General features: G+C 37.5%; 1 pseudogene; it reads right to left on the bottom strand.

The window, feature by feature from the left end:
• The window catches only part of LOC121646913, a 143334-nt pseudogene that overhangs the window by 8093 nt on the left and 112298 nt on the right, over nt 1-22943 (bottom strand).

Genomic DNA, 22943 nt, shown 5'->3' with positions numbered 1-22943 from the left:
AATAGGATATTGTATATTTATTCACCAGGTGATTTTAACTATTGACACTTTAGAACTTACCTAATATCTGCAGTAAACATGAGGAAGTTTGGCCTTTATTTACAAAAGTTAGACAAGGGATACAAATTCTGGAAGACACCATTTCTCAGTCTGCCGGAATCTGTGTCACCTGTAAACACACAGATTACATGTAATCATCAGGTGTTTTACTGTTTACAGTCTTTAAATCATACTGTTTTTTCATATAATCAGAGGTTTCATTCACTATAGTGAATAAAATGTTAGACATTGCTGTAATTTTTACAGTAATTTACCACACATCCGACTGTGCAAAGCTGTAAAAGCATTTTTACAGTAACTGTAACTTCCATTGCATCATGGGAGTTTTAAGTCGCGTGATACATTTACTGTTTACTACTGTAGTTTTTAAAATTACTGTAAATCACTGTGATTAACGATCACTTGGCTCCGATTCTTTTTCAAAAATATAATTTAAGACGTATAAATCCGCCTTTTCTTTGGAGATTTTCGCGCTTCCACTGAATAAACTCAGCAGATTTTACCACTGAAGGAGTGTTGAAGAAGGACGCTGGATTATACCGGAGTGAATTTCACCTGTAATGAACCAATAAACACAGCTGTGTCCGAAAATTTATTTCTCCTTGAGAAAGGTCGTCCAGCAAGCTTTTCAGGTAAATATTTAAGCTTTTCACATGCCCTGGTAATTTCTTTTTTTACTTTCTTTCTTGTCAACATCCAGCAGTTAACTTTGGTGAGATTTGGTTTTATTTCACAGAGACGTATCGGGGTCTTTCTTTCTTGAAAATAATAATTATAGTGATTAAACAATAACGGAGCTATATTAAAAAAGATTAAAGCTTTTAGTCAACATAAAGATAAACAGACTTTGGTGAGGAACTGTAGTCAGAAGTGAATATTGTAACCACTGTGTGGCGCAGTAAAACGGATTTTAGCTAGTTTTCATTAGCGCACAAAGATGCATCAAAATAAAGCTTAAGACAAAGTTCAAGCTGTTTTTATGGCTGGAATTGATAGTTAATACAATATTTTAAACCACTGCCTTTAGGTTTTCTCTGAACTGACAAAAAAAAGTTATTATAAATTGTATGAGCATACACTGAAGTTGTAAAACCACTCATGGGTGATCTGTCTGAAAAATGACCACTGTGGAATTGCCATAATTGTGATAGTTACTATTAAATAAATGTTATGCCCTTTTATATGTAAAGTGATTATAATGTAAATGACTTAAACTTGTAAAAATCTGTTAATGTGTTTACTCTCTTAAAAGAACTGAAAGACTAAGTGAACACTGAAGTCAGCTCTGTGCCATGTGGAGAGACGGTGCCCCTCTCATCTTTGGATACAGAGAAATAAAATGGACGGTCCTACCTCACACTTCCTCAGACACAATCATATTTTCCTGGATCCACCCTCATAAAAACACAAAACTCTTGGATCAGCTTGTTCCAAAGTCCATGGGAACAGATGTCTGCTTCACTGTCCCAGGCAATGTTAAGAGGGCAGAGGGCAAGCCCAGCAGACAGGAGAGCAATGGTGCGAGCTGTAGTGTCTGCTATGCAGGAGCACTGTCCAAACCCCAACAGGACTGCATGCATTGAAATTGCAATGATGATTGTTTCTGAATATCCTTTGACCTTTTCAGACATGACTGAAGAAGGTGAACAGATGGGAATAGGGTACTATTCCCTCATTAACCAGCTGAAGACAAGAGTGGAACATGTTAATCAAACTAATACAAGTGAGAGGATACGGAGGACAATAACACAGACTAGCAATTCTAGTACTACAATCAAAAAATCACTGTATAAAGTGGACAGCTATGGCTGCGTAAACTGGCAGCCAAAATGTCTCCCAGAGGGAGAAACAGCTCAGTCTGTAGAGGAGAGAAGAAAACACATGGTTGCCACTTTTCAATCGGCTGGTAATTGATAATTCAATGAATCTGATATAAATATATCAGCGTCATATGATTAATTGCTGCCCTCCTCCTAGTATCAATGAGATTGAACAGCAGTGGGCATTTCTCTTTACAAAACGAGGACTCTGTGACCACTTCAGAATCCTGACTGAGACTGACATTTGTGATCGACTTGGAGAGGCTCTTCAGACTAAGGAAAAGATAATTCTGGACTTCTTCCAAAGGCAATATCAGAAAAAAGACATTCAATGCCTTCTCCAGGATCTCGACAGTAACACAACAACAATGCAGAAATGCCGGAAGGGCATTGCAGCAGTATTACTCCTGATGAAACACTTTGTGGAAAAGGAGGAGTCTATCTTCATTTTGGCAGATGTAAGTTGGCAAATAGTCCAAACAGCAATGTGCTGTATTGTTAACTGTGAGTTATTATTGGGCTTAAAAATGTTTGCTTTCTTGTATTTAAGACTACTTCAACAAAAGCATCCATTGAGAGAGACATGACATTGCCATCATCACCAAGACTGATAATGCTGGGTAAGAGAAGATGTACAAATTGTTCCAAAATAAGTATGTCCGATTTGAAGTGTGCCTTTTTAAAGTGTCTAGTGTTTTTGTCTTTTAGGGACCACCTTGATGCCACAAAATTGATGGTGAGCATCGAGGGAAGGGTGGCCTACACTTTGGATGAGCACCTTGGCTCATTGTCTATGTTTTTTGGATGTTTCTATGCTTTCAACATTGAATACCAGGAGCCAGCATGTGCAACGCTAGAATTCATTCAACAGTAAGTATCTTTTTTTTAAAAGGTTCTGGGAAGTCTTATCAACGGGATCAGCAACTCTGGTCGCTGAGGGCCACTGTCCTGAAGATTTGAGATTTCTCTGCTGCAAAACAAAGTCCTGGGCCATTGCCACACTTGTGCAGAACTTGACAAGTTAATGGTGAATAATTTAATTTGAGTCAGATGTGTTACAGCAGGGAAACATCTAAAACCTTCAGTATAGTGACCCCTCTTGCACTGGAGTTATTGATACATACCCTATTAAATCTTTAGACAGACTGGTGGTGATTGTATACACATGCAGCAGCAGGTCAGTGAAGCCCACACAATATATTATACACCATGTTGCTGCCATGTGGTTAGCCTTACCCCCTGCAAGTGATATCCATATTGTTTTGGGGGTTTGATTTCAAATTACAACACAGTTGTATGGTGTTTGTAGTTTGAAATTTGAATAATTTTGTTGTCTCTTACTTGTTTTAAACAATAGCCTGTAAAGTTATGATTTCTCTATCAGTGGAACAGATCATGTGTAATTATCCCACAATTTGATTTAGAATTGTTTCAAACTACATGGATTCTTCATTGATAATACATTTAAAAAGTTTTTTTTTTTTTATTTACATTATTTTTTCTCTTGCTTGAAGATTTTTCTTGAGAATAAATCCAGAACATGGAACTAAATGCACTGCAAGGACTGGAGTGAGTGGGAAGACCGGAGAGTTAGTCAAGAGGAAGACAACCACAATGAAGAGCAGGGTGCTGTCCTTTCTCCACCAGCTAACAGACTTTGAGTGGAAGAACTTGGATTAGGTGAGACACTTCACATTAGGTTATACTCAATATATACATTGGATGCAGAATTATTGAGGACATCTAAATAAAGCAAGTTCAGAAGATGATCTTGTTATTATTATATTAACATGTTGGTGGCAACTAATGGCCAATTTTTAGGTTTGTTCAGATCTTGACAAGAAGTATTTGATGAATCGTTTAATTTTAAATTGGTGTAGAGTCTTGTACACAGAGTATATATTCATTTTCCTTACCCTTTACAGAGTTGGTGCTGCTGCAGCTGAACCCAGCTCCTGTCAGACAAAAGGGGGCTACACCCTGGTCAGGTTCCCCATCCATCACACACACAATCAAAGAACTACATGTGTACTTATTCTTACCGGTGCTGTTAATTTTCAGTTAGCAGTCAACCCAACGTTTATGTTTTTGAACTTCGCGTAAATATGTTCTGTTAATATGAGGTTCTCATTTCTTTTTGAGTGGAATGAAATTGAATTCTAACAGGTCGTTGCACTGTTATGTTGTTGAGTGTTGTTTACAATATCAAAGGTTATGTATTCCAGTCTTTATAAGACTATGTTATTCCATTTATGTAATTAGTTATGCTGTTGTCTTGTCTTTGTGAAATTATATTCAAAAGATTTTTTTAAAACATGTTTGATACTGAAAGAATTTAAAAGTTTGTTACAACACAAGAGAGAAATTTCTGCTAAGACGTAAAGCGGCTCTTTACAACATCGAAGGTAAGACCCACCAAACGTCTTTTCTTAATGTTAGAATTAGTTTGACACCAGTATTTCCAATTGGAAAAAAACTTCTCTTTTTTGTGTGATTACTGTCAAGAATTTTCATATTAAATTATTTAAGATTGATAGTGATATATGACGTACCGTGTCCCTATACTGAGATTAAGTCATGAATAGGGCCTAACAACATCTGTTGCAGTCCACAGGACTTCTGTTATTAAGCTGTTGTGTTTAAATCCAGTTTATTTTTATTTTAACACATTGGTGTTTGTAATGGAGGAAAACCACTTGATATTATGTATGTTTGTATGTATATATATGTTTGTGTGTGTGTGTGTGTGTGTGTGTAGTTTAAGGCTTGCACAACGGATAACTGCGGTTTAATACATAAATAGAGAGACATATTTATATGAACATGTTCCATTAACACTGGATGACTGTAGTACTGCTATAGTAGTATCAAACTGTATTTAAGTCCAATTTTTAATTTATCCATCTGCCTTTATTTAGGAGAAGAGTTGTATTATTGGCGTCACAAGGGAACTTCAAAAACAGTTAAGACAAAAGTGGTCTGTGGTGCTGAGGAGGCCAACAACATTTTTATGGACTTTCATGCCAGTGCTACCGGTGCTCACTGTGGCCAAACAAAGACAAGAGACGCAAAATCAAAGCGATTCTACTGGCCAGACATGTCAGTAGACATCAACAACTGGGTGTGTAAGCACACAAAACATAATTATTCCGGAATAAATATGATAATACTTTGTATTTCATTAACAAATGTTTTAAAAAATTTTAAAATTTTTAAAGGGATATGTAAGAACGTTTGTCTAGTATTTACATTACTTTTAATAAAAACTTTATTATTTATTTACAGGTCTCACAGTGCTTAACCTGCCAGGCCAGTGGTCCGTCAATTAAAAAGCAACCAGAGTTTACCCCAATAAAAGTTAATTAACGCTTCATCACCTAAAGAAAATATCTTTTCTTTTAAACTTTGAAAACCATTTGAGAAACTTAATTTTATATATATGATAATTGGAGTTTGAAAAAGGTTCGTTAAATTTAAAATCTTTTGCTCTTTTTCCAGGTTTCGGAGCCATTTGAGTTGGTAGGAATGGGCCTTACTGGCAAATTAACGACATCAATTACTGGAAATCAGTACATATACGTAATGGGTGATTATTTTATCTACTCGATTCTATCTACATATTTTTTCTAACTGTGAGGGAGGTCCGGACACTCCCTCACTAAGCAGGTGCTTTATGGTAATACGTACACCTTGATACCATTTATTTGTTGTTTTTGTTGATGTCTCAGTTCACTAAAGATGGATCCTATTTGGTGTATTGATGCATTGATTTGGGCTTATTTTCAGTATGTTTTGATTTATTTCTAACCTCTCTCTATCTCTCTGAGGTGATTTTGGAGTTCAGCACAGTCATGGAGGCGCGCCCATGAGTGTAGCTGACAAGAACCTGGTGTGCTTGATTGGCACACTCCAAGTGGCCTGAGGAGAGGAGGGGGAAGTTGGGGAAGGAGTAGTTAGTTTTTCTTTACTTTACTAGCTTTAGTTATTAGGTTAATTTAAGTAATGGTTATGGTGTAATGTAATTTAGCCTTTTTTGGATGGTGTTTAGCATTAGTTTTGTATTGAATGTTTTAATGGGCCACCCATGTAAATACACCTCTGCTTGTTGAGTCTTGGTGGTGGCCATAGACTTTATATACCTTGTGAGAAATGTGAGTCGAGGAGAGGATGAATGTATGCACTATGTAAATGCACCAAAGAAAGGATTAAAAAGAAACAGAGCTCTGTCAACTCTGGAGTCCCATGTGGTCTATTTTTGGATGTGCAACTCAGTGGACGTCGCCATTCTGCATTTTTAAAGGTTTTGGCTGGAGCTAAACCTTACACTAACCTTTTGTTTATAAATTCCTTCACAGAGTATTAATGCCTATATGTCGATCCTGGTGCTTGATCACAATTTCCACAACACAGAAAAAGCTGCTTTCATAGACTCCTATGCAATGACTGCAATGTGGTCTGGAAAATCCCCAAGACTTAAGGTGTGTATCAGTATCATCACTCTCTTGAATGTACTGTCAAATCCAGAATAATTACAGAATGTACTTTTAAAACATCATCATGTAATAATGAATATTTGATTATTTGGGTTTTTAAATAAATACAAATACATCTTGTAATTAAAAACTTTAGAAAAAAGTATTTTAAGCAAATATTTATATAGAATTCATTTGTTGTATTTATTCTCATATTTGGATTTTTGTATTATGACCAGCCCATCTTCTAAAATATTTTCTTTCTTTATTTTATGCTTTACAGATTAAACCCATGGACTATCAGGTTCTGTTGGGAATTATAAATGAACATCACCACTGGACCTTAGCGGTAAAATCTGTAAGACACAAAAAACTGAATGAGCATTCTTTACTGTATTTTAATTTTTATGAACATAATATTTAGGCAATCTACACACATGAAAAAAAAACCTGCTCCTGGATCCACTGGGGGAATCAAGACAAGACTTAAAACAATGTCTGGAAAGAACAAGGTAAGGACACACACATTATATTAATGATGTGTTTGCATTGAAAGTATGTGCTTCCTCCCTCAAATCGTTACATCATTATCCACCCTACACACACACACACACACCTACACACACAGTTAAATTTGCTTTTTTTATTTATACTCTGTGTCCATATTTTAACTTTTTAAATTTTCTCTTGGAATGTCAGTTTGCAGAAAAACTTGTGAAAAAGGAAACGGTAGATTTCAATGCTGCCCCACTGGCCATCAACAGACACAGGATGGAAATTTCAGTCGCACTCATCCTACAGACGGGTAAATTATGTGCTATAAGCATACGACATATAACTGAACAGGTCTGGTTTGACCACTTGGATAAAAATATGAAATCACACAGTTTGATGTTTTAATTATTTTAGCCATCTTCATTCCAAAACCTAAAAATTTAACACTTTTTGCTTGAAATTAAGACTCAACTAAACTCATTTATATTAAATCCCACCAGGTGTTAATTAAAGATTTATTGTTGCAGGTTAAAGTGCTGTACAAAACCATAAAACTATCCCATTGTACACGACCAAAATACACTGATCCCCCATAATATAATGAACACCCACCAAATACTAACAAGGTCCCTTTTGATAACAAACACATTTTTTTCTTGTCAGGCCTGAGAATGGAGTTTAGAGGCATAGAAAACACCTCACACTGTCTGTCTCTGAACATATTATGTAACCAGCCATGTTACTTTTGTGACAAACGTTGGAGCCATTTGTTGTTTTTTGTGTCACTTGCATTTGCCCACAGCCACAGGTGATGTGGGCATTCTAATTAGATTGGGTGTGGGAGAATGACACAGTTTTTACTGCTATCACATTTTTGTTATTGACACCTTTTATTTTGATTGTAAATGTGACCTGTCATCAACGCATACAATAAGAGATAATTGAAAATAAACGGGAACTTCACCCAACATGGACAGTGGTGTTTGGGTTGATTCTTGAAGCGCATTATAAACAGATCTCTTTCCCCCCACCCAGCTGAGTGACTTAAATAAGATAAAGGTCAAATATCATCTATCAACAAAGGTTAGGCTGTATAGCTACTACCACACTGTTATAGAATAAACATTCATGATTTCTTTCTTTGTTTTTTCTTTTTTTTAAACAGATGACCTTACAGACTTGTGCTTGTATTGTGGGGAAAAGGAGCACGAGAAAGATTTAAACTGGGTAAGAAAATTAAGTAATCTTTCATCTTAAATAGGAAATGAAATATGATTTTCTTATAGTTTTATAATTAGTCATGTTGGTATAAACTATTTTACATGGATGAAAAGGTGCCTGTTTGAATATTATTTTAATGTTAATCTGTGATAAAAGATTTTGAAGGTTGTAACAGTGTGTAATTTGAAAACAATTCTATCTTTTCCAGATTCAGTGTGATATTTGTCTGAGGTGGTTTCACCAGATGTGTGTTGGAGTGTTTAGCAAGCATAGCATGTTAAGTTACATGTCTCTAAAGTATTTTTTTATTTATTTCTTGCATTTGTTTCCAAAGATGTTTACATGTGTGTATATAGTTTGAAGATGTTTGAAGAAACAGTACGTAGATTGAAGATTTGTTAAAAGATTGAACACTGTCCTGTGAAATGAACAAAATAAGAGGATACAAACCATCTCTGTGAACTGCAGATGAGGTAAACAAATTCTGTCAGACAACGAATAAAGTCTGCTAGATTTAAGACCTTCCACAACTTTGAATAAAAAAGATGAGACTGAGAAAGACTGGCTGCCATCATTTGTATCCCCTTTTGTAAATAAAGGCCAAACTTCCTCATGTTTACTGCAGATATTAGGTAAGATCTAAAGTGTGAATAGTTAAAATCACCTGGTGAATAAATATACAATATCCTATTAAGGTGGGGGATACAGATTCTGGCAGGCTGAATAATGGTGCTGCCAGAATTTATATCCTCTGTCTAACTTTTGTAATTGCAAACATAAATTCCTCATGTATGCTGCATTAATCAGGCTTTATAAAAGGAATATATAGATGCAAACACATACACGTAGGATATAGGTGTTACTGGCTGGGGACACAGATCCTGGTGGACTGCGGAAAAGATGGATTAATGTTCAGCAGATTTTACAGTGTTGAAAAATCATGTGATACATGTGAATAAATTAAATACAAACAAACTGTTTTCAAAATACAAAGTGGTGTTAATAGAACCTGGATTTTATTTTTTAAGCAATAAAAACATTAAACAAATTGCCCGTTTTATGTTTTGTAAAAAGAAAACATAGAAGATACTTTAATAACAAAAGAACAAAAACTCTATCTTAATTTATGCTGAATAAAAATGTGAAACTACACATTTATTGAATGTTATGGATGGAAAAAAGTTCTGATTTCATTATCAACCCTGCATGCAGAATAAAACACCCAAAGTTTGATCTTTAAATAGAGAGGAAAAGACAGACTGTCCTTTCATTAAGATGCAGGCCACTTCCTGGTACCTTATACGTACAATTAATGGAAGGGCTTTTCAATATTAGCCAAACATTGTACAGTGTGATGTTGGGAAGGCTTTAGGTTACAAGACCACTGTTTTAGTGGTTTATGTGGGTGTTGTCAAGTCTTTAAAATGAATGTTGCGTGAAAAAAAAAAGAGAAAAGCTAAAAAAAAACTCAGCAGAACTTCGCTGGCAGAACAAAAACCCTCAAACAATAACTTGAGCAACAAGCACGCTGTTCATTTTAAGTTTAGAAGGTGAAATTCAGCACAATGAAGAAACTAACGCTAGACACAACGAGTGCGCGCTCCCACGTCAGGGGATACAATTTCTGGCAGGGATAACTGTCTTGCCATGACACCGGCTCAATTTAAGCCCTGATCCCAGTTTTAATCTTAGTTTTAGTCTTCAGAATGAAAATTATTAGTTTTAGTCACATTTTATTCATGTCTAAGTTTGATAGTTATAGTCAAATAAAAAAAGATTCGTAGTTGAACAAATTAATTTAGGTCAATAATACGTATTAAAAAGTGGAATCAAGGTTGACAGGTTATAACAAGCATTGTAATTCATAAAACAAGTTAAACTTAATGCTTTTACATAATAACCAGATCCTTTACCAGACTGATAGTTTTAGCCGAGACTTTCCCATCAACAGAGATTCAATGCTGCCGTGCTACTTAACTGCTGTTGGGCAGAAACCTTTTATTTCTATATTTTATCTTTTTTCATGAATTGATGCCCTACTTCATCATACAAACATGTCACACAAGAAAATAGCAGATCTATAAGTTCAACATATAGCAACACATTGTGAGCTTGTTTGGTTATTTTCATCAATAATTACAAAATTAAAAGGAATGGTTTTAGACTTCGAAGGTTTCCCAACCAACAGCAAATACTTTCTGATCTACTTAGGGTTATGCATCACACAGATAAAGTGCTAACTGTGGAATCAATTACTCCAAAAAACCAAAGAGCAACAACATCTTTACTTTGGTAACTGTGGCTTTATTTCTGAGAATTTTCTGAAGTGCAATACTACACCATGAACACACACATTTATGATATTATGAGCATTTTCTTCACCCCAAGTTCTGGTGAAAAGTAGAAAACAAGATATTCCTTTAGCTTTATCTTACACACATGATTACATGCTACATTCCCTGGTTTGTATGTTTCACTTCTTGAAAGTAGCCTACACACAGAAACTGTAGAAACTTCATAGAGGTGAGGTATGAGTCTTTCTAGTTAGAGCGGAGAAGCAATTCACAATGTCAACGCATAATGTGCAACACTTTGAAATGTCATCAAACTTTATTCAGATGATTATGTGTGAATATACCAAGACAAAGAGGACAAAGTCACAGATATATTTGCATGTCACAAACCATCCATTGTTAGGATGGACACTGTTGCGGCAAAACGATAAGTTATATGAGGGCCGCTGTGGGTTATCTGCCAGATGCAAGTTCCAAAGTATTCCCAAGCACTTCTGTATCAGCAGCGATATGTTTATTCTTTCCATGCATGGTTCCAAAACAAATCCAGACGACGAGTAAATGATATTCTAACTGAAACAGACTTATACTATAAATTATGCGATTACACAGTCAACAGAAAATATGACCACCACCGAGCTCACCCCACTTGCTCATCCATTCATCCAAAACACCTGTGAGTTGATACATTTCAAACTTCGTGACACACACACGCCCACAGCAACACACCCACCACCCAGATGCCGATGCTGCATGTCACCTGTGCAACCTCATAAATATGCAAATATACTAATATGGCACAAAACCAACTTTTCATCCTTATGGTTGTGCAATCTTTTGTGAAGTGAAGTTGTGAAGCTATGCACATCAACGCTTTGTGTAAGAATGAATGTGTGTAATTGCTGTGGATCCAGCAAGAAGTTGAGCATCTTACTACATGTGGATCAAAAGAACCAGCGTTTAATGACAGAGGAGAGCCTACAGAGTACGTCAAGCATAAAATCACAAGCCGTCTCCAGAGTTTCTTGTGCTTGATCGACATCATCATGTTGCTCTCCATCACTCAGTGCACAACCGAGCAAGACCGCAGGGCTGACCCAAGTTGCAGCTTGGCTGTTTATGAACTGATGGTCTTCATTTCAGTTTTGTTTAGCAGAGCAGCAACATCCAAAGTCAGAGCGGTGAGTGATGCTTGGTTGGAGCATTTCCTTGTGCCAGCCATAAAAGAAACAATGCCTCCAAACAGATTTCAAGTGATCATGAAACACCTGCGGTCTGATGACAAAGAAACCCGTGAGGAGAGTGTGAAAAAGGATAAGTTTGCTGCTATCTCTGACATCTGGCAACGTTTCATCAGGAACTGCATGTTGTCTTACAAGCCAGGACGACACATTACCGACGACGAACAGCTTTTCCCAACAAAGGTCCGCTGTCCTTTTATCCAATACACTGCATCCAAGGCCGACAAATTTGGAACCAAATTTTGGATCGCAGCAGATTTGGAAACCAAATTCATGTGCAGTGCCATTCCATACTTAGAAAAAGACCCCATTCGTCCCACAGGAGAGCGACTATCAGAGAACGTGGTCATAAAACTAATGGAGCCATTTATGGATGTGGGCAGGACTCTTACAACTGGCAATTTTTTTACATCGCTGTCTCTGGCTAACAGGCTCCTGCAAAGAAACACAACTCTTCTTGGCACCATGAACAAGATAAGACGGGAAGTTCCACCCCCAGCCAAAGATGCTTCACGATGCAAAGAATTCTCCACACAGGGGTTCACATCTGACAGTGCTTTGCTGATGGTGTTTGCACCCAAAAAGAACAAATCTGTCTGTATTCTCAGCACCATGCACTAGAAAGAGGAGATTGAAGAAACACGCAAAAGAAAACCCAACACTGTTACCAACTACAAACACCCGAAGTGTGGTGTTGACATTATGACCAGAAAGTACATGCCTACACAGTGAGTGCAGGAACACGGAGGTGGCCCATCGCTGTGTTTTACAACATGCTCGATCTGGCAGCGATGAACACGCATGTGTTGTACAAAGCATGTACAGGGTCCACTGAAAAAAGGCAACGTTTCTTGGTTCACCTTGCAGAGGAATTATGGAAGAGGTTTCTGCAAGAGAAGGCCCTGAAGTTTAAAAAAAGTTGCAGCTTCAACAAACCCCAGAACATTTCCTCAGAAAAAAGCAGAGTCAGGTGCTGAAGAAGAGCAACAGGAACCACAGAACTGAAAAGTGTTCACAATGTGATAAATACACATGCCACAAATGTAGGAAAGATAAACCATGGGTTTGTGTAGACTGCTGAACTGGACAATTTTAACTGAGCTGTTGAACGTGGCAATGCTGTAGGGAATGTTTTTTTTATTCTGCCTGCTCACCTACTGATCCACCCTGCTGCTGACTCAACCGCTTCATCTAGGAACCACACAGCCGAACACCTGGACTCTACCACTATCATCAGAGAACTCATCCTCTCTTGTTTGAGACTTTGTGTACAATCTAAACTCACTCAAAATTACAAATTGTAATCCACGACCACTGTCAAATAAAAAAAATAACAACTCATTTACTCAATGTTTTATTCAGATATGTTTCAGTTGTGATGAAAGATATAAAAAATATATAAAAAGTGAAAATGACAGTAACTTCTCTTTACACAGGATCTTTACAGTTATTGTAACAGTGGCATTAAAACTAAACAGATAGGTAGATAGATATATACATTATTAATCCAGAGGAAAAGTCAGCAGCTACATAAATAAAAAACTAAAAGACATGTTAGAATAAAAACCTCACAAAAACAAGTCATATTGACACAAACCTGCATGGTATAGTGCAGTAAAACATTTATCTAATGTAAACAGAAAAAAGATTCTATCATCTCTATGGATCTGAACTGAAGGGAAAGTTCGGTGCAGCTTGCACTTGTAATCTGGGTGGGGGGGGCAACATGCAGTCGACATAATTTGAAAAACAATGGGTCAGTAAGTGTGATTAACTATGGTAGAGGGAGGGGGGACTGCAGGAGAAACTGAAAATCCTGGTAATTCTAGTGTTAACAAACAAAGACATTCCTGAGTTCACCTCTGACACCTCCTCTGAGGCTAACCTAAACTTACGGAGTGTTTCCTGTGGTTAATGGATAATTGTCTTTGCTGAGTTCAAGTGATACTTTCTACTACTGAAGGTTGTTGTGTTTGCTAGATCCATGTGATACTCATAGAAACATATCCTTATGCCTACATTTGATCTTATATTTAAATCTAATTATACTACCTACATAAATAATTAGACACTAAAATACCAAATAAACTGTTTTGATTATTTAATTAAACCAATTAAAGACTGAAATGTCATCATTAATATACATTTAGTGTGTTTAGGTTTTAGGTTTATACAACCTGCTCTGATCACTTGGATGTTGCAACGACGTCCCTGCTAATTATTGACATGACTCATCAGTTTATACACAAATATTAATTGGCTGTTATAATGTGGAAGTTATCATCTTCAGTTCTGAGCGGAAATTCAGGTACAGGGCCCATCACTTCCTACCATAATATAATATAATATAATATAATATAATATAATATAATATAATATAATATAATATAATAAATATAATATAATATAATATAATATAATATAATATAATATAATATAATATAATATAATATAATATATAGTCCTGGGCACGTTAATCGCGCGTTAACGCAACGCTTAATTAACGTTGTTAATTTTTTTAATTTTTTTAATTTTTTAGCGGAGGCTGAAAATAAAAGTTTAGAGAAATTATATCCAGAAACCTGGGTAATGAAGCAGTGAAGCTGCATGGATGGAAGTTATTGTGCATATTGTGAATATTTCTCTCTCCTCACCACCTAGAAACTGTGAGATTCTAATCCTGCTTTCTGTCTGTTCACCTGATGCTGATATTCATCACATATTGTTCCTTCTGTGTTTAGAAGGAAGCAGCTTCACAGCTTTAAATTCATCCTGCTGACTTTTTACCTTTTAGTTAGTAAATCCTGAACATTTCATCCTTCTTTGTCATAAATATTTGATTTCATAAATATATATGAAGAAATATTTTATCTGAAAATTGCTGCTAAACATGTTTATGTGTTTAGTTCAGGGGTCTGCAGCCTTTCCAATCCAAAGAGCCATTTTTCCCTCAGCCAGCTAAATAAAACTACTTTAGAGACGCAAATGTTATGAGACTTTTCAAAAAGGCAACTTAATATATATTTTTAATGAAGAGCCACCATAGGATGTTTGTTATTTTTGAAGAACCACATTTTTATTTCCATTTTTAAGGTTTTAAAATAAAGAAAAACATGAAACCTTTATAAAAAGAAGACAAGAGGATAGACAGACTTTCTGCTTAGGAATGTAGAAAATTTATATATTTGTGGAAAATGATATAAAAGAAAGGGAAAAAAAAGTCCATGGTTTCCAACCTAATGACAATAAAGATAGATTTAAAAAAATATTTTAGCCACATATTTAGAGGCATTGTGGAAGGTCCAGAGAGACACTTGCAGCTCCAGAGTTGCAGATTGGAGACCCCTGATGTAGTGTTAGTAAACCAAAACATACTGCATTTTCTTTTTATAGCTCTAGGTCTTTTTTTAAAGGAAAGAGACATTTTGCACATGACGATGTGATTAATCGCAATTAAAAATTTGAATCGCTGCCCAGCACTAATAATATAATATAATAGAAGTCTGACAAAGGCTGGAATTGTGACGTGTCTGACAGTTAAGTTTAACCATCACTCATATACAGAATTCTACATCTACAGCCTGACTGTAGCAGCAGTGATGCACTTCTACATGTTCTTCTACATCAACACTGAAAAATATCATCACTTGTTTGTTTTTTTTCCATATTTAACTGATGATCTGATCAGAGCTTAAGTTGTAATAATCAGCTAATTGCTTAGTAAAATCCAGGCCTTAAAAAGATTTTTTTTTTTTTTAAATTCTCATTTGTGCCCACATTTCCCTAGTCGGTGCCCCTGCCTGGCCCCCTCATAAAACCTTTCTAGACCCGCCCCTGCATATAAACCCTTTATTTTACCTGTCAACCACCTGGTTAGAGAAGGGTTTTACTCTGATTTGTATTTCAGAACCTGTTCATAATTCCCCTTCACCACATTCATGGTAAACCTGCCAATCCAACATCTGCACAGAACCATTGATTTAGAGAAGACTTAATCTTGACACTCGCTAGATATCTGATCCTGATCCATCTGGCTGTATTATAACCAGCAGATTTTACAGCTGTGTCGCCAGCAAACCTGGCTAATTAAAACAGGCTACAGCTTTGTGTCAACATCCTGCTAGTTTCCTCTTCCTCAGCACGAGCTGAATGATAAACAAAGAACAAGGTAACACGATCGGATCACCGACAGTCTTGTCATAGTCAGGAGCAACAGGAGAGGACTGGTGCAGCAATGTTTGCAGAAAAGTAAAAAAAAAAATTTTGAGTTTGCTCATGAAAAATGTGGGTGTCAAAACACCTTGCACAGCTGCTTTATGAACGGTGTCCGACTCATGCCGTAACAAAACTTTTTTCAGCTTGTGGCGTATATCAATTTTTGAAAGCATAATGTGCAGAAACAGGTATCCAGTTCTCTTAATGTCTGCACCAGCTCCCGACTAATCTGATGCTGACGTTAAAGTTTCATCACTTTTAGCTGCAAAGCGCAAACTGGTTGCAGAAAAGCACAGAAATATCATTAAGAACAATGGAGGGAAAACGTTGGGAGAAACATTAACAGTTAAATGATGGCTATGGCTGAGAGTAACAGGTCTCCATTCAGCGTTGTTTTTTTTTTTATATTGTTTTTGCATGCATGTATCCTGCATTTGTTTATCCCATCACCCAATGCTCCACGCTGGAATTCCAGCATGGTGCAGGATTCTCATCACCCCTAGATGTGTGATGTGCCGGTACCTTTGTTTGTTGTTGTGTCTATCTGCTGCTTGTGTTTTCTTTTTCTTTTCTTTATTTTTTCATACAGGAGTCCTTTTGTCTTTATGTTCAGAAAAGGATACACATACTTTTCAATAAAAACTTTTTTCTCAAACACACAAAGGTTGTGCAACATGTGGCAGGGGGAGCAATCAGGTAGTGATTTGAGGTGTGTAGGTTGCGTGACAAAAAATTTACTGAACTTTAAGACATTGAAAATTTTATATAAAATAGAATGAGATGAAAATTGTCAAAATAAAGGATGTGCAACATTCATGGACACATGCTGAATAGTTTAGAATTGTTTTGACATTTATAGCTCATGTGGCTGAGGAGATATTGTTGTTTGAACACTGCTACCTGTAATTTGTTGACTGTCCCTAACTATCCGCCACTAGTGAAAACGCGGCGGTGAAACTGGGGTCACAACTCCACAACAAAGCAGCATAGGGTCAGCAAAACATGACTGGGTGTCCAAATATCTGTTGAATATCAAACTGAAAACTAACGTTACCACGGTGAAATAGTAACAAAAGAGTAATGTGAGAACCGATGCTCACCACATAAACAAAGGATTCCATCAAATGGTTTATCTGCTATGGTTACATTATACTGGTCAAAAATAGAGTTCTTAACAAAAATACTGACACCACCGGAGGCTTTCACGGCTCCTCCTGTGAGCAGTGCGATTATAACCAAACCACCAAATCCATCCAGTTCAGGTACAGAGCTCGATAAATGAGTCTCATTCAAACAGATGAAATCAGGTTCAAGTGAAGCAGAACTTTTATGAGTTCACAATTATTTACGGTCCATCCATTTACATTCCAGTTAACAAAACCAAACTGTTCATTGACAGGTTGGGTATATTCACCTCATAGCGGCTCTGCTCTGGCTAAGTTTTTCGTAGGCACCTGCTTCACCAATCCACCATTTCTTGCCACATAAAAGTCCTTCCCAGCTGGTGTCTCTCTGAGGAGGATCCTGGAGTTAGAATCCAACAATTGTTCTGTATGCGATTTGGCAGATGGAACATAGACTTTCTGGTAATGATTGTGGCTCTTCAACTTTGATTTCCTCCTGAGCACCACTTTCTCTTGCACTAAGCTCAAGTTTTACCAGCCCTGACTGGTGGCCTCCGGTGCGGATACGCTGCACTGAGACCTGGTCGGGTACTGAGTCACACTGAAGTCCTTCACAAAAAAGATCTTTCACCTTCACCATCAGATCTTCATTTTCCACGTGTGGTAACCCCACTATGATTAATGAGACATCTGGAGCAAAAAGACCTTTGTGTAGAACTTTGTCTTCAATTTTCAACTCAGTTGCTTCCATTCTTGAGCTCAGGATCCCCACTTCCAGATCCAAATCACGTTTCATTTCTTAGACAGTTTTTTCCAATTCCCTTTTCATTGCATCTTGGTTCTCTGAGTTTAAGTTTTCCAGCACACCAGCAGGCTGTCAGTTTTACTGTTCACCTGCTTCTCTAACGCGCTGCATACGGTCCATCTTCATATTGAGTACTTTCAGTTCATTCATTACAGCAGAGTTGCTGCTGCTTCTAGTAATGACAGAATGTTCCTTTAAAGGAACACTACAGATGTTTGTGACCCTTAAAACTCTGAAATTCAGACTCATTTTGAAGAACACCAACATCTGATCTGCAGATTCCTGAGCCGATAATTCTGTAGCTTCTAACTTTGGTTTCCAGTCTGACATGACACACTGGTTTGCTCTGCAGAACCACGTCACACACCAGCAAGTAGATAACAGCACGCTGCTGTCAGTATGAATAAACAACAAGGAGAAGACAACAATATCGGAGGAAATGAGGAAACAGAGCCAAAGTATGTGATCAGACTGAAAACCAGAACAAAGACCAGATTGGAGATAAAAACCAGGATGACGGCCGGATGCAGAGTTAGCTTGTTGTTGCTGTGTGTCAGTAATAACTGATCAGCTCTGCTTCTGTCTGGACTTTGCTTTGCTCGGCTCTGACTAAACACAGCTAAACTCTGTAGGAGACTTTAACCTGTAGAGACGTGTCCAAACTAAAGAATCTTTGTCCAACAGACAGTTATCACTGTTGTTCCTGCAGGTGTTCTCCTTGGAGACTCCCTCCACAATATCTGCTGTTTCAGCTGTGAGCAAAGGAAAAAGGCTCCTACATGTGTGATCGCTCATATTACATCATATCCAGCATGAAGCAGAGAGACAGAGCTGAATGAAGGACAGAGGAAATGTCTGCAGATCTTCCTCCTCTATCAGACATTGTGTGGCTGCAGCAGCCTCTCCATACCTGAGTCTGTGTGGATCCTTCAGTGCAGCCATCAGCAGCTTCACTCCTGACTCTCCTGGATGGTTGTATCTCAGGTCCAGCTCTCTCAGATGGGAGGGGTTGGAGGTCAGAGCTGAGGCCAGAGAAGCACAGCCTTCCTCTGTGATCAGACATCCTGACAGGCTGCAGAAAACAACACACATGAAGAAACTCTGAGAGAACTGCTGTGAAACTAGAGCGGAATGTCATCAGATGCTCAGAGAAACTGGACCTGTCTGACATTACTGGCTTTGTGTCTTCATGTTCTCCAAGTTTATGACTTCATGACTCAGTTTGTGACAAATGTCCCATTTTCAGGTTCCAGCAGAGACACTACAGGAACCGAAGCATCTGTAACTTCAGGTGTCAGATGCAGAAAACTGTGTGTAGATTCAGGACTTAACAAAGACAGAAATGTTTCTATGCTTCTCATTTATGGATCTCAGTCCTGGTGAAACTTTATAAACCTGATCTCCGCTTATATGGTGTTTTTATGGTGCTTTAGTCAAACTAAGTATACACTGCTTTTTCCATCATTTCCCCATGGATAATTAGCCATCTTTTCTGATTTGGAACAAGTTAGACTGAAATCATCAAGTAGTTGCCATGGTTACGCTGCAGATGTTCATTTATTGGTTCAGATTACAGAAAATGAAAGATGAATTTAACTGGAACTTTGATTCCATGCATGTGATGTACGAGACTTGAAGAGCAACTTTGGGGAAAAACAGACCAAATAGTCTGGACCTTCTCCAGACCTCGTCCCCCCAATATCTGTCCAGTGTTTTATTAATTGATGTTGGTTTAAGTGGATCAACAAGTTTGTGTTTTGTAAAACAGTGAAAAATAAACAGAGCGAGAAGACTTTACACATTGTTTCACCTTCAGGATGCAGGACAGGTTACAGGTTCAGGTCAGTTTCTGTGGTGTAAGACGGTGTAAGTCATACAGACTGACAGTCATACAAACACCTTCTACAGGTGTTCTGTTGCTCATTAATAAAAACTCATTTAAACACTCAGTGTGATGAATCCTGACCTGAGAGTTTCCAGTTTGCAGTTTGGACTCTTCAGTCCAGCAGACAGCTGCTTCACTCCTGAGTCCTGCAGGTCGTTGTTACTCAGGTCCAGTTCTGTCAGACTGGAGGACTGGGAGCTGAGAACTGAGGACAGAGCTTCACAGCTTCTCTCTGAGAGACCACACATACACAGCCTGAAGAGATAGTTAGAGAAAAATACAAAAATAAAAACATATGTGATCAAAATGAATCAATCCTCATATTAGATGTAGACTGAAAGATCATCTGTGGAGGAAAATCAGCTTTATAACCTCGTTATCACGTCCATGTGGTGGATTTTAATGTTCACATAGATCATGAGTGAAACAAAGATTCAACGTGGTGGCTGAGAACTTTCAGCTTGGAAATGTAGTTTATCAGAGACAGTCTGAACATCTGAATAAGACAGGTGAGGATTTCAGGTGAGGAGGAGCTGGAGAGTGTCTCTGAGGAGGGGTGTGTAGGATTCCCTCCTGATCCGTTAACTCTTTGACCCGACTTCAGGGAAGTGGAAGAAAACCAATGAATGGATCCATTTATATAAGTTCTTTTCTTTAGTGGTTTAGTATTTGTTCATTTCCATCAGTGATGTTCCTGAATAACATTTTTAGCTAAAAAGGAAAATATGATAATAATTGTAAGTGGGTCGACTCGATCCATACGAAACCAGACGAGTCCTACCAGTAACATCTCTGCTCGGCTGTTAAGAAGTATGGTTGGTCGTCTTACAGAATTGGTCGTAGTGAAATAATTTGCTTTTCCATTTATGTTTCCATCTTAAACAGACAATACCATTTAGGTACATAGGATTCAGAAATCTGTGCAGCCTTCTACAACATGTGAAGTCCAGGATCCGTCTGTGTGTGTTGGCTCTGGAAGCACTAACTCCAGCCTCAGTCCACTCCTTGTGAAGCTGCCCCACATTTCTGAACGGCCTTTTCCTGATGATCCTCTCCAGGCTGCTTCATCCCTGCTGGTTGTTCCACCTTTTCCTTCCACTCAACATTTTATCGATGTGCTTTGATGCAGGATTGTACTAAAATAGACTGAGAGACTATTTAAAAGCTCAGGAGTCGTTTGCAGGTGTTTTGGATGAATTAGCTGGTTAAAATGTGGCACTTAGAGGCTACAACACTGAACCTTTTCACACTATTCTAATTTTCTAAGATGTTGATTTGTGGGTTTTAATAATGTGTAAGCCACAATCATCATATAACAATGCTTGAAATCTCTCACGTTGCATATATTGACTCTATATAATATATTTACATATTTAGGTTAAATTACTGAAATAAATTAAGTATTGTGTGATATTCTCATTTATTTAGTTTCACCTGAACAGTATGGGTTAGTTCTCTGTTTCATGTTTATTCTTATTTGTCCTTTGGTAAAAGTAGAAAAAGACCTCCAGTCATCATTTTATAAACTCTTTTCCTGGACCTCTTTGTAAAATGTCCCAGGTTTAGAAGCCTGGCATGAACATCACATGGCTTCTGCCCAATATGTGTTTTCCTTGAACAGAGATAGTTTTCATCCCGCTGCTGTAGAAATCCTTTTCTTTTTTTAAATATAAAAAGGAAAAAGGTTTTGTGTTTTGTGTAAAAATATCATTGTGCAAACAGGCATAAAAAAGTAGAAAAATATGTGAGAGCAGCAGAGAAATCTGACCTGAGAGTTTCCAGTTTACAGTGTGGACTCTTCAGTCCATCAGACAGCTGCTTCACTCCTGAGTGGGAGATACTCAGGTCCAGTTCTGTCAGCCTGGAGGACTGGGAGCTGAGAACTGAGGACAGAGCTGAGCATCCTTCATCTGAGAGGGAACAGCTGCTCAGTCTGAAGAGAAGATACAGAAGAAAATGAAGAAGATTTGTCTTCAGATTTAGTCACAGGTACAATTTATCCACACCAATCACAGTCAGGACAACTGGATAAACCTGAACAAAACTCAGTACTGGACTGGACCTGATCTGCACACATATCTTCTTAAATATCTGTGCAGCAGTGATCAGAATGAAGTGATGGAGGTCTGGGGATTTTTCATTATATTTATTTAAACAGATTTCTGAAAATGTTTGAGATTATTGCATCACAGAGACGGTAGGAAAATGAGCTCCTGTTTACACCACAATGCTGAGACAGTAAAATGGAAACGTTTGTATGGCCTCTGGTTTTCATGGTAACAGAGTTTTGGGTGGTTCTGTTGTTGTGTTTTTGGGTCTTATGAGGATGTGGTGCACACCTGGATGTGTCTTTGTCAAGTTTCATTGCCCAGAACCCTGGCATGAAAACTACATGGTTTCTACCCAATATGTGTTTTCCCTGCACGGAGATAGTTTCCATCCTGCTGCTGTAGAAATCCTTTTCTTTTTTAAACATCGTTGCTGTCGAGAAAAAACCTCCTATGTCCAAAATTCGTGATCTTCTAATTACTTTTACTCTTTCAGACTCTTGGTAATTTTTCTAAAGCACAAGGCAGTTTATTTGTATAGCACATTTCATGTACAGGACAATTCAAATTGCTTTACATCAAACAAAGACATTACAGACATTTAGAAACAGTAAAAGGTATCAACACATAATCACAATAAAATAATAACTTACATTAAAATGATTAAAAGCAAGATAAGTTAAAAAGTTTCCGTGCAGATTTCATGCATAGGCGCATGAGAAAAGAAATGTTTTTAACCTGGATTTAAAAATGTCTACATTTGGGGAAAGTTTAATCTCCACTGGCAGTTTGTTCCATTTGTTTGCAGCATAACAGCTAAATGCTGCTTCTCCATATTTAGTCTGGACTCCTGTCTGGACTAGTTGACCAGAGTCTTTGGACCTAAGAGCTCTGCTAGGTTTCTATTCTCTGAACATATCACAGATGTATTCTGGGCCTAAACCATTCTGGGATTTGTAAACAAGCAGAAGGGTTTTAAAATCTATTCTGTGACTGACTAGAAGCCAGTGTAAAGATTTTAAAACTGGTGTGATGTGTTCAGATCTCTTAGTCCTGGTTAAAACTCTAGCGTTCTGGATGAGCTGCAGATGTTTAATGCTCTTTTTAGGAAGTCCTGTTAAAAGACCATTACAGTAATCCAGCCTACTGGAGATGAATGCATGGATGAGTTTCTCCTGGTCTTTCCGGGAGACTATTCTATTCTATTCTATTCTACAGTCATTTAGCAGACGCTTTTATCCAAAGCGACTTACATTTGAGAGG

This window comes from Melanotaenia boesemani, chromosome 10 (assembly GCF_017639745.1).
Source record: "Melanotaenia boesemani isolate fMelBoe1 chromosome 10, fMelBoe1.pri, whole genome shotgun sequence".
Taxonomy (NCBI): domain Eukaryota; kingdom Metazoa; phylum Chordata; class Actinopteri; order Atheriniformes; family Melanotaeniidae; genus Melanotaenia; species Melanotaenia boesemani.
This window is presented reverse-complemented; position numbering and strand designations above follow the sequence as displayed.